Consider the following 16,209-nt stretch of genomic DNA (forward strand, 5'->3'; position numbering starts at 1 on the left):
AACCTACTTCCTCCAGCTGGGCCCCACCTCCTAAGGAACCCACAAATTCCCAAAACAGTGTCACCATTTGGGGACCAAGTATCCATACACACAAAGTGAGCAGCTTTGCTCCACTGTGTGCAACTTGTCTTACCACTGGCCCCAAAGCATTGAAACCAGGTCAAGTTTGGTGGCACACCCTAGTAATCCCAGTACTTGGGAAGTGGAGGCAAGAGGCTGGCAAATTTGAGGCAAGCCCTGGCTATGCAGTAAAACCCTGTTTTAAAAAATTAGTATTAGGGCTGGAGAGATGGCTCAGTAGTTAAGAACACTGACTATTCTTGCAGAAGACCCAGGTTCATATCCCAGCACCCACATGGCAGCTAACAACTGTCTGTAACTCCAGTTCCAGGGGATCCGACAGCCTCTTCTGTCCTCATTGGGCACTGCACGACATGGGTGCACTTACTTACATGCAAGCATAACACTCATACACATAAAATAATAAATAAAATATTTTTTAAATCAATATTAATAAAATTTTTAAAATATATGTGTGTATTTATATACTTACAGAGCCAAATCAGAGCTAAATAATCATGGACTGAAACCTCTGAAACCATGAGCCAAAATAACTCTTTCCTCCTTATAAGTTGTTAATATAACAATCTTTAGTATTTGTTGCAGCAACAGAAATCTGACTAGTACACAGTTCCATGATGATGTCTTTATTAATAATGAAGAAATTTTCCTTCCCCCAAATTAAAGACAGACAGACTTTAAAAAACAAACAAACAAAACCAGATAAAACAGAAAGCTTCTAGTTTTGCTTTGGTCTGAAATGGAGAATATGAGGGTTGTGTAAAGAGTATATCATTTCTAAAATGCTCTAGTTAACACACTCAAGTCAGGACTCTATAGTCTTTGAGCCATGGACAACTAGTCCAAAATTCCAGCCTAAGTTCTGTAGTATAGCAAGGAAAGAAAGAAAGAGAGAAAGAAAGGGAGTAAGGAAGAAAGAAGGAAAGCCCCTCCAACCTCAAAAGGAAGACTCTAAATTATTTTATTTTATTTTTTATTGAATTTTTGTATATTTCATGCACAAAATCATCTTTATGCCCCCTTCCCCTTTGGTACCCTCCCATAACTCCCTCACTGGAGTTTACACATTCTGTCATTTGTGTTAAGGCCTATCATGCAAAGTTAGTGTCCCCAGATGTCCCTCAGTGCAAGATCATCCACTGGGATCTAGTCAGCCCATCTAGAGTCCCTCCCTTTAAGATCAGCTTTTCCTCATCCAGCAGTAATCAGCTGTCAATAATTCTTCAACTAAGATTGGGGCCTGCTGTTCATTTCCACAGTTCTGTGCCGGGTTTTTGTCTGCTTAAGTTTACATGGGTCTTGCACATGCTGACACCATTGCTGTAGGTTTGTATGAGAAGGGTCCCAGGGGCCTGTAGGACTGTTTCCATATGGTCATGTACCTCCTCCCTGGCTCTTATGATCTTTCCTCACCTCTTCTGCAATGGTGCCTGAGCCCTGGGTAGGTGGGTTTTAATATAGGAGTCCTGTCCTAGGACCCACACTCTGTAGACTCTTATTCTCTGTGTTTTGGCCATTTGTAACCCTTTGCGTTCCTGGCCTTCTGTTGCATGGGGCAGCTTCATTGATGAGAGTTGAAAGATGCATTAGTGTTCTCTTCATCCCTTGTTCTATGTTCCATGAGTCTTAGGTGTAGAGGTTGCATCCTAGATGTGCCTCTTAGACTTGGGCAATTCACAATCTCTGTGTGTGACCAGTTGTGGAACTCTAATTATTTCTGTATCTTCAAAAAGAAGCTTCTTTGATGGGTGGGGGAAGACTCTAAATTCTAAATAATTGAAGTACCCTTCAGTGTCACCCTCCGCAACCCACAGACTCATGTGTTCAAATTTGAACAGTCCATTCATGAACACAGACACTTGCTGTCATTGCCAAAGATTAAGTCTAAAACAAAGAAATTCTCCCTCCTCACTCCTTTCCTCTCTAGGGATACCTGCTTAGAATGACCCAGAAAGCCCTTATACTGATCTAAGAAGCTCAAAAGCTTACACATGGTGCAAGGAAATCAGAACTTGGATGGGGGACCCAGGAGACTGAAGGCAAGCATCAGTAATTTGCAAAGTTCTTCAGATGATTCAATGGACACCGAGTGACTGAGATCCCTCCACCATTGAGAATCACTGGTCACACAGGTAGCCCTTCAGTCTAGTGCCATTAGCCTAGTATTAGTTGGTATTCATGGATGTGAAGTGGATGGTGTTTCCTGCAACAATGAATCGATTGATCTTTTTGATCAGTTAATGTGGCACTTCTCAGAAACATACAGAATTCCAAAATGTTATTACATGTAAAGGTTTAGCAGAGGATCTGACTTGATTTCTTTGTTTAGAACAGGGTCTTGCTATATAGCCCACACTTGCTTGGAATCATGAATCTCCTGCCTCAGTCTCTCAAATCCTGAGATTATAGGTGATTTTTATTTTTACTTTAAAAATTTTCATTTTTAAATTATTTATTTAGTCTGTATATGTGTGTGTGAAGATCAGAGAAGCACAAGAACAACTTGTGGGAGTTTATTCTTTATTTTCTTTATTTACTTATTTATTTATTTATTTATTTTATTTATTTATTTATTTTTTTTGAGACAGGGTCTCCCTGTGGCCCCAACTAGTCTGGAACTTGCTAACCAGACCAGGCTGGCCTCAAACTCACAGAGATCTGCCTGCCTCTGCTTCATGAGTGCTGGGGCTAAAGGCATGCACCACCACACCCAGCGTGGATGTTTATTCTTTTATCAGGGGTCTCCAGGATTGAACTCAGGTTATCAGGCTTGGCAACAGGTGCCTTTTGCTGAGCTGTCTCACCAACTATGATTTTTATTTTTACATAAAAGCTCAGCAGCTTAAGAAAAATTTACTCCTTATGAACTTGAGAGATGGCTCACCAGTTGAGAATATGTGTGTCTCACAGTCAAGAGGACAACAGTTCAGATTCCAAGAGCCACAAAACAAGCCTGACATCCCAAAGATATCTGTAGCTCCAGCTCCAACACCCTCTTCTGGCCTCAGTGTACACACAAGTGTGTGCCTGCACATGTTTGCACACACACACAGGCACCTCTATATATGCACAAATAAATAAAATAAATCTTAAAAAAAGAATTCCCAGCCGGATGTGGTAGTGCAGAGGCAGGCAGATCTCTGTGAGTTCCAGGCCAGCTGGGGTACTAGAAGACCCTGTCTCAAAAAGAGAACTCCGTCCTAGTAGCAATTTGGCCTGTTGGCATCATTTTCCAGTTGGTCTTTTTGGGCACCCTCAGATCTTAGGTAGTATCTAAAAACCAAAACTGCACGCCTAAGAAGTATTTCTGCAAGTTTCTTGGGAGATATTCCCATTTGGAACTACAGTTGTAAATGAAATGACAAGTTGAGTACTTATTACTATTTAAATCAATGTAGTTTTATGCACCAAATTATAAAAGGAACAGCCCAAGTTACTTAGTTTAATTTTGGTTAAAAAAAAGAAGATTGAAACTATATTTATCAGGTTGAAACATGAAAATGCTCCAGTCAACTTCTTCTGGGTTCAAGTAACTTCTTCATCATCTGTCACTCCTCTTTAAGTCAAATTCTGGGGATGAACGAGCACCAAAGTGTGGACTGTTAGTGGTTCTATCTTAGCTCCTCAATAATATTTCAATTGGATGGGGAACAGCAGATTGGTGGGTTATTTGTATATATGTGTATTTTTTTTATTTATCTTTATCTGTATGAATGTTTTGCCTGCCTATATGTAAGTGCACCCATGTTGTACAACGCCCTCAAAGGCCAGAAGAGGAGGTTGGATCCCCTGTTGTTAGCTGCCATGTGGGTGCTGGGAACCAAACCAGAGTCCTCTGGAAGAGCGGTTAGTGCTCCTAAGTGCTGAGCCTTCTCAGTACTTGCTTGGTTTAGCCCCTGATTGATGTTAACTTTACCCCCTTTTCTCACTTCAATGGAAAGGGTAGACACTTAATAGAGGTCATTTTAGTAAGTCTCAGATTACAAAAACTTCTTGAGGAAAAAAAGGGAAGCCACAAACTTCTGTTTCTTCTGTGACTAATACTGTTTCTTCTTTTCCTTCCTTAAGTCTTGTTTGTGAATCACAGAGACAAACAACTAAAAGCAACAATGTGTCAGTGTTTTAATGAGCTTTATTTGTCACCACAGAAAACTAAGCACTGGCAGAAAGTCAGGATTCAAGGTCAACTATAAACCCTGGATGTTAGATGGTGTTCCTTATACCGAGAGTGTTATGTTTGGAGTAAACAAAGTTCAGAGAAAACCAGTTTGGAGCACTGTGTGGGAAGCTGGCCTAAGACAGGAGTCTACCTCAGGCCAGGTTGGGCCTGATTCACAGTTTTCTGTCATTTCATGCCCTCAGGCAAGACAGGCACTACAACCTGCCATGTCAGGGGTCAAACTTCAACTCCTGCCAGATGCATCCAGAGAGTGGCGTCACTGTTTAGTCTTGTCCAAGACATTGTCCTTTAGCCATCATCAAAAGCTCTCATTTTGTTGTTTTTTATAGCCCAGGCTGCCTTGAGCTTTTGATCTCACTACCTCCCAAGTTAGAAACTATATATAAGAAAGATAAAACTGGGGCTGGGGAGGTGGCTCCATTGGTAAAACACTTGCCTTGCAAAGATCCCTAGAATCCTTGGGGCTTACTGGCCAGCCGGCCTTACCCATTGGTTCCAGACCAGTGAGAAACATCTCAAAAACCAAAGAAGGCAGTATCTGAGGAACACCATCTGAGGTTGTCCTCTGACCTATACAGAAAGAGAGAGAGAGAGAGAGAGAGAGAGAGAGAGAGAGAGAGAGAGAGACAGAGAGAGAAAGAGAAAACTGACCACAAAGAAAGTCTCTTGATAATAAAATGAAGAGGGCCTGTGGGAGCTTCTGTGGCCTCCAGAGCAGGAAGGTCTTTGCAAATGCCTTCAATCAGCATGTTTTTCCACTGAGTAACAAGATGGCTATCTCAGATGGGAAGAGAGCACCCATGTGGTGGTGTACACCTGTAATCCTAACACTCAGGAGTCTGAGGCAGAGGGTTCAGCAGTTTCAGACAAGCATGGGCCACTTAGCAAGACCTTGTCTCAAAAAACTAAATTAAACAAAATAATAAAATAAGTGGGGGAGGGGATGGAACTAGGAATTCAGTGTATCTCTCATACCAGCTCTCAGAGGTCTTCATCTTGAACAGAGATGCACTAGGCAAGCTTATAAAACCACCAGAAAGCATCCATATGACACCATTAGGAACAATGGTATTTTTTTTTTTACAACATAGAATAAGTAGATTTAATAAATGTTTATAGCATATTTCATCCAACAGCTGTGGAATATACATTCTTTTCAGCAGTCCAGGTAACTTTTTCTAAAATAAATCACATTTTTTTTTATTCTTATTCTTTTATGAAGTTAGTTGAACAATGGTATTTTTAAATGCACAGTAAACGGCCCTCAAATCCTTTTATTGCAAACTCCCAGATAAAAAGAGCGGTTTCTCCTCAAAGTAACCAAGACTACTTCCTTGTTAGCCAATACCTTGTTAGAGCTGGTAAGACATTACTACCAAATAGCCTAGCTACAAAGAAAAGTAATGGTTTGTTTTTTTTACCTTGGAGAAGTATCATTACCTTTCAAGCTTTGTCATAGATTATCACAGGGTGACTGCTACTTCTTTTAACCAGTGTTCTCACTGGATATTAACTCATTTATGGGGCAGAGTTAGGAAGAGGTTTTGCCCAGGTGACTCGTAACAAAATGAAATAAGCAGATGTTATGCATCCTAAAATTACTGCCAAGTTTTTATGAGCTGTTAGAAGCTGGGATGCTCTGAAAATCCTGCCTAAATTGCAGCCTAGTTGTGAACAGAGCAATCAGATCACTCTGCTCAGGCAAACAGTGCCAAATGCTAGGAGTTTTTTTAAAAAACATATACTCATCCCAGGCTGGGGAGGTGTGGCTCAGTGGGTAAAAAATATGAAGACCTGAATTTCACATTCCCCAGAACCCACATAAAGCCAGAATGGATAGTGTGCACCCATAATCACAGGGTTCCTACAGCAAGATGGAAGGTAGAGACAAAATCTCCCAAAAGGCAGTGGGCCAGCTGACCTGGTGAATACAGCAGTGAACGAGAAGATCTGTATCTTAAGGTGGAAGAGGCTTGACACCCAAGGCTGGCTTCTGAGCTCCATGTGCACCTTGAATACATGTGTATGCATACTCACAGGTGTATACGCGCACGCACGCACGCACACACGTGCACGCATGCACACACACACATAATGTTTAATCATTCCCATTGATACAAAGAGAATGTGAAGAAACCCTGTAGAAGAAAGATACTCAAAACTCAGTCATGGAGGGGCTCTGATCACCTCTATGTCTACAACTTTTCCTCACCACGTCTACACCCACCCCACCCACATAGGAAATTCCCAAACCCAAAGGTTTTGGGATGGAGAGGTATGATTTCAATCTTAGATTTCAGTTTTAGTTCTCCAGAGTTAGTGTCTGCCAAAAAGCTGGTGGCAAGACAGGATAATGTAGCAAGAGATTTTAAAGAAAAAACAGAGCCAGGTGTGGTGGGGTACAGGACATGACACTGTCCTGTTGCAATGCCTGGTAGAAAGTACTTGTAATCCCATCACTTGGGAGATACAGGCAGGAGGATCAGGACTTCAAGGTCATCCTTGGCTACATTGAGGCCAGCCTGGGCTACTTGAGACCCTGTCTTGAAGATAGATAGATGATTGATAGATAGATAGATAGATAGATAGATAGATAGATAGATAGATAGATAGATAGAAACAGCATGTGAAGAAGGAAGGGAAGAGTAACAGAGGAGGTAGGGGAGCTTACAGGCCACTGCACAGGTCTGAGTCCTATGAAGGAGGCTGAAGGTAGAAAACAATTTTCTAAATGCCCTTCTTCCTCCCATCCGCCTCACTGAGCATGTCATGGTTTAAATCTGGTGTGTTCCCTACTAGCTCATTTTGAGCATGTAGTCCCCAGATGATGGCACTGTCTTCGAAGGTTGTAGAACCTTTCAAAGGCAGACATAGGTCACTAGAGGTAGACCTTGAGGATTATAGCCAAGCCCTATTTCTGGTCCCATCTCTGCTTCTTGACCCAGCATGATGTCACTAGCTGCCTCCTACTCTGCTCTGTCCACAGAGGCTGAGCACTCTGCTTGCCTTCCCCACTGTAATGGGCTGGACTTTCTACCAGGCATTGCAACAGGACATTGTCATCCACAGGGTTCACACTTGAGAATCATGCAATCGAGTTACAAATCAAAATTGGCCCCCAAAATCTTATAGTGTCTTAAGTAAATTTTTAAACAATTTTGTGTTGGACTGTATGTTGTCAGCGTGCAGGCCCCAGGTTGGACAAACCTGCTTGTGAGCCAAAAGAAACTTCTCTACTCCCTTAGGTTGTCTGTCAGGTATTTTGTTATCAAATTGAGAATAGTAATGCAGAGGGCTAATGCCTGTGAACCTGTGCAATTATAGTGCCCTATTCCACCTCAGGGTTCTCCTTTCTTTTCTGGCCCTGAGCTAACAACTCTAAGCATCGTCAGAGGCAAAGGACAGGGCAAGTGGGCCCACCCCTGCTTCTTAAAACTAGGGAAATTTGCTAACGAGACTTGCACCATCCAGGCTTGAAGCACTCATGGAGTGGCAGCTGCCAGCCAGCAGCAAGTAGTCACCTGGAACCTCAGGACTCTGGGGTTCTCTGCCTTTGCTCAGCGAAGGCTGGAGAAGCTGTGAGTACCACTGGGGTGCTGCACAGGCCCTTGTGCCCTGAGACAGCCTCCTGAAGCCTTTTTCAGTGTGCTGGAAGCAAAGCAGCACAGCAGCACTTACACCTCCTACCCTCCCTACTCCCTGTGAGTCCAGGGCTGAAAAGGGCCTCCTCACCGAAAGTTAAAGGAGCCCTGACCAGTTCTTTCGCAGAGCCCAGCTCTGCTTCTCTCCAGCCAGCCTTAATCAGCTATAGCAGAACTCTTGGAAAGAACTATTGTTCTTCCCAATTGGCACCTGCAGTGATTCTCTGATTCGTTTTGTGTTTTTCTCCTAACAATCAAATAAATGAAGAAATGAATTTCTAGACATATACGAACAGTTGTATGAATCCATGGCATTTATGAAGTTTGCTTTTTGCCCCCAAGGAAGCACTTGAAGAGAAAAAGTAAAGAGTATTGCAATAGCTAAATGTGGAACACTAAATATGGGAAGGGATAAAAATACAGTAATAAAAATTTCCAGATCAGTACTCACCCTGGCCATACAAATATGCAGACTATACACCCCACACACTAACTTGTGAATGGGCCCATTGGAATGAGCTGTAAGTTGCAGGGCATACATGCTTCTATTAATGAGGCTCTGACTGCTGATTGAATTCCCAATTAGCCATCATGACTTCTTGTGCTTTGCTTTCTTTTTCTTCCAGGGCTTTGCATGTGCTAGGTGAATGTTGTACCTCTGAGCTCTACCCCAGTCCATGACTCCATTTCCTTTTGAAAAATAATTCACTTATCATTTTTATTTTATGTGTATGAGTGTTTTCCCTGCAGGTATGCAAGTGTACCGTGTACATGCAAATGCCCACAGAGGTCAGAAGAGGGTGTGTCTGGAACTGGAGTTACAGGAGGTTGTTAGCTGTCATATGGGTGCTGGGAATCAAACCTGGGTCCTGGGGAAGAGCAGCAAGTATTTTCAACTGTGGAGCCATCTGTTCAGCCCCATGACTCCATTTCTTGAGCCTCCACTAGCACTGGCTTGATTCTGGGTCCTGGAATAAGAAAATCAGGATTGAATGTGTTAAAGGTAGGAAAAAACTAAAGTGCTTCTTCCTAGGTTCATGCCACACTTTTTTTTTTTTTTCTTTCTGGTTTTCTTTTTGTTTTTTTTTTTGAAACAGGATCTCATGTAGCTCAAACTGGCTAAGAATTTACTATAGAGCCAAAGATGACCTTGAACTCCTGACTCTTCTGTCTCTACCCCCCAAGTTCTGTGACTTCAAGTAGGTGTGTGCTGCCACACCCAGCCATCATCTGATGTGTAGGGTTTTCCCTACATTTCTAACTAAGGAATTTTGCAGATTCTCCACTGAACATCAGCTGGCTGTCCTCTAGTTCAATCCATTTCTGTTCACCTGGAAATAGCGTCAGATCCTGCAAGCTAAGAATGAAGTCCCGTGGGACCGCCTCTGCTTGAAAGCCAGTCACAAGTACAAGTTAGGATTTGTGCTTCTGTCCAAATGAGAAACCCCTCCTCGGCTTGGATGATTTAACTCAAGAGGCCCACAGAGCTCAGAAAACATTGGTTTATTTTGAAGGGTATTACAAGGATACAGATATACAGCCAAATTCTAGGAAGGGCTGTGCCCCTTGCACACCCTCTCTGGGCACACCACCCTCCTAAAACCCTCATGTGTTCTGCTGTCTGCAAACTTTTCTGAATCCAGTCATTTGGGGGTTTTATGAAGCTTTGTTTTATGGGTGTGATCAATGGCACTGTGGTTATCATTATTCAGCTTCACCTGAAGCACCTTCTATTCCCCAGATATCACAGAATGGGACTAAAAGTCCCAGCCATCTCCTCCCACCTAGGTCTTCCTGCGACCAGCCTGTATTCTGAGGCTACCCAGGGGCTTCCTGCTCTAGGAAGCTCACTAGTATTCAAAAGATTCTTATTTCACATCAGGGATTCCTAGTTACTAGGAACAACCATGTGCTTTGCAAAGTCATGGGGAGAAGACTTTCCAGGACTTGGCATGTAATAGAGTAATATATAAATGAATGTTACGCCTCAGTAGATCAAACGATTTATATCACATCAATAGAAGACTTAAAATCCCGGGTGCTGTGGTGCATGCCTTTAATTACAATACTCCGGAGGCAGAGGCAGAGGCAGGAAGATCTCTGTAAGATTGAGGCCAGCCTGGTCTCCATAGCAGAACTCCAGGCCTGCTGCTGGGGCTACAGGAAGATCCTGCCTCAAAAAAGACCAAAAAAAAAAAAAAAAAAAATGCTTCTTTTATTCCCAACATTTTTGTTTGGTTTGGGTTTTTATTATTGATTCATTTATTTATTTTTGATACTTAACAGATTTGGTTTTTGAGAATAATTTTAGGTTCACATCAACACTGAAAGTGCAGAGCACCCCACTGATCCCATAGTGGCTTGTTTGTTACAACCTACCTTTGTTAGGAAACACACAGACATGTCACATATATACATAACTCACATCAGGTGTCACTCTTGGGGTTATGTGTCCTATGGGTTTTCAGGAATGTGTTGACATGCAGCCACCACTTCTGTATCATTGAAAAGAGCCCTAAAAACCTGTACCCACCACGATCTTCTCCTCTTCCTCTCTAGCCAAAACATGTCAAGTGAAAATTTGTCTTTCCCATTTTCCTCCCTTGCCCAACAAGCCTCTCATTCTTAGAGTTCCCTAGGTCAGTCTTGATGTCTGAGTCCTACCCCATCCCTTCCCACCTTCAGACTGACCTGATTCAGACAACTGTGTGAATGACTAACAGAGCTCAAATTCTTGTTTTTGAACAATGGTGCTGGTTAATCATTCCTCTATCTCTTGAATAGGTAGATTTTCAGAAAACACCAGAAAGGGTGTAAAGAGAGTTGCCACCCACCAGCACCTCCTCCAAGGGTATCTTCTGCTTTTCTTTCTTCTCTCCTACCCTTCAGATATATCTATTATTTCAAAATTCCTAAATTCTTTCTTTCAAAATGGCTCCCCTCACCAGTGTCTGTGGGCGACTGAATGGACAGGGATATTGATTGAAAGCTTAAAGTTCAAAAGGAGGCAACACTGTTCTCGGCACTTTGTAGGCACTTAGTTCATGTCTACCAAAAGGCTGGTTTCATCTTTGTGGTTATAATTTTAGCACAACTCTGCTGGAGAAAAATCTCAGTCTCTCTAAGATAGCCAGTCAATCACCCAATACTGTCTCACAAGTAGTTGGCAAATAACGTCATAACAAAACAAATCATCTGATAATACAAGAAAAGGATTAGTGAGAGACTTGCTGAAATTCCAGCTGCCTCTCCCCAACCACAGTCCCCCATCTTTGCAGAGATAAAGATTACAGTTGCCAGGGAAACAGAACTAGAGAGCAAAAGACAGAAACTTCGCCCCCTTTGGTTTCCGAAGACTCACAAAGCAAGCTGGGATGTAAGCAGAGCCGGACACGATTATGGTAGATCTATCATTTACTTAGTAAAAATGCTTTTAATTCACAGTCATGCCTCAGTGTACATTTTTTTTCTCTCTACAAGTTAGGTCTCACACCTAGAGTTATCCAATGTCTGACAAATAACAGAGCATTGAAATTCATTGTCTCTGATTAAATTCAAATGCAGGACAGATGGCTTAGTCTGAGTATGTGTCAGACAGGCAAAGTCCTTAAGATTTTCAACAGGCAAAACCAGGAATTAACTGCTAAGTTTTTGCATTTATTCATACGTTCATGTGCACCATGAATATGGCTATAAAACTTACTTGTGTTCGCACTATATTCAAAATACTCACAAACAAAGCAACTGCTCTCCCTCTGTCAAGCCAGAAGCCCTCATCTCAACCCCATTAACTAAAAGTCCATTTTTCTCATACTATAGGAATTGGGTACACTTCATATACTCAGACACTCAGGGCAACAGCAGCAGCCATCTGAACCTTCAGCTTGCCCACAACCTACAGTTTGGTCCTCACTGCATTTCTGTGAACCCTTTTATTGAAATATTTAATTATTTTAATGAACAAACATTTGTCTATAGAAATAAACAAAGATCAACGAAATGAGAACAAGCAAAGGCGGCTTATTCAGATCTGCCTCAGCAAGAGAGACGGCCACTGTCACTGGCAGAAACTCAAAGCAAGCCTAGTGAGACGGCTTTATTGTGGGGGAGGGGAGGCAGGGGTTGAATGGAGCCTGTCAGCGTGAGGAGGCAGCAGGTGGACCCACTAGACGAGGGCATCCTGTGGTGACTGGTTAGGAGCATATATTTATTTGGTTTTCTTTGGGTCATCTTAAATGGAAAGCAAGAATGACAATTCTGGAACCTGCCAGTTATTAATCAAGTACTGGCCATCTGAGGAGTGTGTGTGTGCATGCGCCCTTGGATTGTCATTCCTCAGGAGCTGTCCACCTTATTTTGTTTGAAATAGGTCTCTCACTAGCCTAGAGCTTGCCAAGTAGGCTAGGTTGGCTGGCCAGCAAGCCCCAGGGATCCTCCTGTTTCCATTTCCCTAGCACTGGCTATATGCCCAGTGTCCTTTGTGTGTGTGCGTGTGTGTGTGTGTGTGTGTGTGTGTGTGTGTGTGTGTTCTGAAGATTGAACTCAGGTCCTAATGCTTGCATGGCAAACTGAGCTCTATTTGTGGCTACTTTTCATGGGGGTTACTTCTTATGAGGGCTATTATTTGGCTTTCTGGACCAGTTGTATAGACATTGTAGTCTGACTTCCTCCAGGTCTCCCTTACAGATAGGCTGTCTTCCTGTTTGGTAACTGCAGAAATGGGTTTGTTTCCTGGTGACTACAAATTGCAGGTGTTTTCTTTTTTTCCCCTCCCTATGTGATCAAGTTCTGATTCGTTTGTATATTTACCCACTCAGTGAACATTTTACAAATAGGACTAGGTCAGGATGCAGTAGCTCAATTGTTGGGGAACCCTGATGCTAGGGTTGTAGTCCTCCATGTCCAGATATCTCTAAGGGGCTCAGCACTATATGGAAGGACGCCCCTTCTCAGCAGGGGGCCTCCTGCTCTCTGCCTGACTTACCTCGAAAGTGCCACCAAGCACAGATGCTTGACCTTATATGGAACATGACCTTTGGCATAGTTACCTGGAGTAAAAACTACCCCCAGGTTTTTTTCTATATGATAATTAGGCATTGCCCGATAGTCAGATGATAGGAGCCTACTGCCACATGTAAATAAAGCATACTATGAGCACCTATCAGCTGAAGCATTGGCTACTGCCTCCACACTATATTTTCCCTAACCCCCACAAAATAAATGGAGCTATTTCACTGAGTCTGGAGCTGTTTGTATCACTGAACCTGCCTCCCCGGAAGGGCTTTCTTCCATCAGTGCTCACTGGCCATCCTGACCCCATTCGTCGCTTCTGCTCCCTTTGTCCTCGTGGACCAGTGGCCAATGACCTACAAGGAAAGGGAGAGACCCCACACTCAATGAATTACCAAGAATACACACAAACCACTCAGAAGACCCATTTACATTCTCTCTCTGCAACTTTATCTTTGGGCACTATTTGTCAGTACCCTTTTGGGGTTCAGCATAGACCCCTTCCATTTGCTTCTTCAGGCCTCATGCCAGGACATGCTTGGCAGCTGCTGGCCTCCTCCTATGTCTCACCAAGTCCACTCTTCCAGACAAGATGGACCTAGCCAGCCCTGGGCTGCCACCACTGAGTCACGTCCCTCTACATTCCAGGCCTGGAACGCAGTCCAGAGAGCCTGACTGGAAATCCAGCACCCCTACTCCTTTGGGAAAGATGTATAATCTCTTCAAACCAGCTCCCCCTTTAGCAGGTGGGGGTAATAATAGAGGCTGCTCCTGCAAATGGCTGAGATCAATCAGGACAATGGGTGTGCATAGGCTTTACATAAACTTGCCAAAGGAGGCACTCACATTCAGAGCTAGTCATGTATTTCTCCCAACAATGTCATAAAGTAACAATTGAAAATTACAGAGGACCTACTATGTGCCAGGCATGAACTTGGTGATTTCTCTAAATTCATTATATTGTTCCATTTTGCTGTTTGAGGTTGTCAGTCAAGCTTGTGTTACAGATGGAGGAACTAAGGCTAAGAGATGTTAAAAAATGACTGTACTTATCTAAATTTGTTGTGAGCATCAGTGAGGTGATTATCAAGCATGTCCTTAATAGTGTCTCCAGTTCACCATGGGCCCTCAGAGGTGACAAACAGAGCATTATAGTTTACAATGACTCTAATCCACTGTGGTAGGCAACCCCACAAACCACAGTGAATAACCTGTGAAGTTGTCCATCCATTGTCAGTTCTGTTTTGTTTTTTGGTTTATTTTTTTTCCTTTACTGATGAAATCACATAATCAGATACAGTGCAATGGGCCCATAGGAATGTGCTCCTCCCTCAGCTGTTCATCTATCCTGATTAGTTGACATGACCTAGTTCTTAACAATGAGAGATTGTCTTACGTAAGCCTATTGAATAAACTATAACTATCCAAAAAAACAGGAACTCTTCCTTAGGCTCTTTTCCCCTTTATCCCCACTTTGACTCACTGGAAAGATGTGCTGCTGTGAAATACAGCTGCCATCTTGTAATCATGAGGACTAAAGGTCCAAGGCCAGAAAGAGAGCAAAGAGAACCCCAGACCCATGACGGCCTATGGTGATGCTTTCCCAAGCACCAACAGTTTCACTACCATGGGCAGACTGTTATGACATATAGCCAGTAGTCACTCAAAGTGATGAGTTTAGGCTGATCTGACTGCCTGAAAGCAGTGAAAAATTAAGAAGCTCAAGTATCTTCTCAACTTGTCTACATGTCCCCACTGAAGTAAAGAAAAAGATCTGCAGACAATGCAAGTTCTGTCCAGGGCTGGAGAGATGGCTCAGCTGGTAAAGTACTTGCCACAGAAGTGTGAAGAACTGTGTTCCATTCCCAGAACCCACAAAAGAGCCAGATACAGTGGTGCATGCTTATAATCCCAACACTGGGCAAGCGCTGGCAGGTGGATCCCTGGAGCCCTCTGTCTTGCCCGCCTAACCAAAAAGCAAGGTGGATGGCACCTGAGGAGGAAAAACACCCAAAGTTGTCCTCTAGCCTCCATATGTACACCACACACACACACACACACACACACACACACACACACACACACACAAAGTTCTGTCCATAACCATCTCCAAAGCAATTATTCTCTGCCTTCCAAGAGCAAGTCCCGAGTCCAAGGCCTGTCCATCAACTTGTACCAACTGTCCCTCCTTCCCTGTCATTTGTTGCCATACATACATGTTAGTCACCAGGTTTCCATGGGTCATACACACTGTGCTCTTGGAATCTGAAGACTCACATGCTTGTTCCCAAAGGCTTGGCTCTACCCCAGCCCGACCCAGCATGGAACTGAGTGATCCTTCTGTCAACCTGAGGCCTCTGCTGGCATCTTGGTCAAAGTCCAACAGTTGTAATTACATTATGCCTGTTTGTGAGACTCCTAGAGTTCCAATTAGGTAGCACTTAGTTTCTGGCTAGGAAAGATTGTACCCAAGGTTGCTTTGCATAGTGAAACAATCACGGGTATGGCCCAAATGATAAAGGAGCACTTGTGACATGAAGCCACCCAGATACGGAAGCAGGAGGATTCATCTGGTCGTACACAGAACCAGCTGTAAACTCAGACGCAGCCAAGTATGCCTACAGGGTCACACTGCACTTTCTGTGCCCTTATGGAGAACAATGCTCATGTACTCGCTTCAAATGGTCCCTAAAGCAGGTGTTAGTGGATGGAAAGGACTGGCCTCCAGCCCTTCATCTAGTAGTTCTCCATCAAACCCCCATGAGAAGCAAAGACTGAATTATTTCTAACATAAAGAACACTGTCTTCACAGAACACAGAATGCAACTTTATATTCCAAGTTATGAGTGACACAGAAAAAAGACATCCTGCTTTGCTTAAAGAGTGTCTGACACTTGGGAGGCAGAGGCAGGAGGATCACCGTGAGTTCGAGGCAAGCCCTGTCTACATACTGAGTTTTTCAGCCATCTAGGGTTATAGTGAGATTCTGAAGAGAGAGAGAGAGAGAGAGAGAGAGAACTGAATTTTTTAGTTTTGGGAAAGGGTCTCCCTTGTAGCCCCAGATGGCTTGGAACTCACTATGTAGACCAGGTTGACCTTGATCTCACAGAGATCCTCCTGCCTCTGCCTTCTAAGTGCTGGGATTAAAAGTGTAAGCCAATTTTTTAATGTATAAAAACTATTTTCATAAACATGGGTGAAAATGTGAGAGAAATATGAAAGAAAACATATTCAGAAAAACATTTGAAATGACTCTGCTTATTAAATGGGGAAAGGGACATTCCCAATGCATAAAAT

The sequence above is a fragment of the Nannospalax galili genome, unplaced genomic scaffold (assembly GCF_000622305.1).
Source record: "Nannospalax galili isolate Female #2095 unplaced genomic scaffold, S.galili_v1.0 scaffold1054, whole genome shotgun sequence".
NCBI lineage: Eukaryota > Metazoa > Chordata > Mammalia > Rodentia > Spalacidae > Nannospalax > Nannospalax galili.